This window comes from Vigna angularis, chromosome 4, assembly GCF_016808095.1.
Source record: "Vigna angularis cultivar LongXiaoDou No.4 chromosome 4, ASM1680809v1, whole genome shotgun sequence".
NCBI classification, from domain to species: domain Eukaryota; kingdom Viridiplantae; phylum Streptophyta; class Magnoliopsida; order Fabales; family Fabaceae; genus Vigna; species Vigna angularis.
Window position 1 is genome coordinate 20,734,278 of NC_068973.1, and position 2,079 is coordinate 20,736,356.

Consider the following 2,079-nt stretch of genomic DNA (forward strand, 5'->3'; position numbering starts at 1 on the left):
TGGCATAATGGTTGAGGTTCTTCGTGATCTTATGATTTGGGGATTTTAGGGTTTTCGTTTGGGGTTGAGGGTTCGGTTTTTTGAATTTCTTGTCTCTTGTTTCTCCTATGCAGATTATTAATGCGATATGGGGTTTAGGGTTTTCAATTTGGGGTTTTGTTTTCTGATTTCACGTAAAGTATTATCTGGTTTAAATTATGATCTTGCACTTTTGAGGTTCTTGGAATTTGTCATCTTGCGTTTTGGGGGTTTTTTGGGTTCTGTTTCTGAAATATAGCTTTGATGATGGATTGCTTCTAACCTAATTGTAATTTCCCTTCAACATCAATTTTAGCAGATTCTTCAACCCCAAATCGCGAATTGATTCTAACCTAAATGTAATTTCATTTTACACCTCAATTGACCTCAACCACACAATCAATAACTGCATAGGTCATTTAGTTTTAGCCAAGGAGAAATTACACCGTTAGAATTTTTAACGCCGTAAACAAAAAAGACCAACTTGAACCGTTTTTACAAAATATGAGACATCTGTGAACATCTTAAAAAAGGTAGGACAACTTTCAACAAACCTAACCAACCAAGAGACCAAAATAGATATTCAACATTAAATTTACAATCCCGATCACCAGTTTTTATTTTTTTTTTCTACCATCAAATACATGAAAATTTATATAAAAATAGACTAGAGTGTGATCGGGTTGTCGAGTTGACCGTTACACTAACCCATAATTTTGATTTTTTTTTTCTACTTTATACACTAGCCCATCCAAGAGAGATATGCACACAATCAAACTTTTCCATCATCATTAACTCAAATATTAATAAAATATTTTCAGCAATTAGAAATTATTAATTTATCCTCTTTCTCATTAACATCAGAGTAAATTTAGTAATAGATTCATTCATCAATATAAGTTATTAATCATAATCAATAACACAAATTCATTCTGTTTAATAATAAAAAATAAATTCATTCCGTTTAATAATAAAAAATAAATTCATTGTACTTGGTGCGGTGTAGTTGGATTTTTCCTTTTATGTCTTTTTTGATGCTTTTATCTGTTCCAAAATCCCATTCTTCAAACACTCACTAGTACAAAAATAATGTATAACGTCACACATTCAACGTCCAACCATTGAATAACCAATGTTAAAAATGAGCGGTGACATTTTTGTAAATAAATGCAATTATTAAACGTCATTTAGAATTGTAATTCAACGTAAAAGGATATAAAATGTCGAATGACTTTTAAATTCGACGTCAAAAGGTTAGTAAATTTCAATAAAAATTTGAGCGGGAGATTGAAAATTCATTCACTTTATCTTAGCGCGCGATACCCTCTTATCTTCTCAAATTTTTCTCGAACGAAGTGTGACGAGCATTACATGTAATCTTTCTTTCATTTGATACAAATGCATGTTAATTAATTACTTTATATATGATTTTTGTTTGTTTTAACCGATTATTTTCATGCTCTTGTCCTTCATAGGCGCATTCTGTTTTCTCTCTCACTGTGACGAAACTTTATTCCGACGAACCCATCTTTTGAAGGTTATTTTTCGTTTTCGTTTTGAAGAACTTATTTATTGAACTTATTTGTTGTTGTTGTTTGATTGAACTTGTTTGTTGTTGATTATTATTGTTTGTTGTTGATACTACACTACACGTTCATAGTTCATGCTTTATAAAATACCAAAAACTAAAATTTGTTGTTTTTTTACTTTTCAAGTCTTGTAGAGTTGTAAAAAATGATCACAATTAATTAAAAAAAACAAAAAAAATTGATTAACGTTGAATATTGACAAAATTCGACGTTAAGATTTCATTTGAATATTATATATAATGAATTCGAATCAAAATGTAATAAATAAAAAAAAATATAAGGACAAGGTTGAAATTTCATATAGATATGCAAACAACTTGCGTCCAATAGGATTTGAACCTATACCTAAGGCTTAGAAGACCTCTGTCCTATCCATTAGACAAATGAACGCTTCTATTTTATATTGGATTCTTTAACCTTTTTAACTAAACCTTATTAACTAAAAAAGATTAAAGAATCAAATATAAACAAA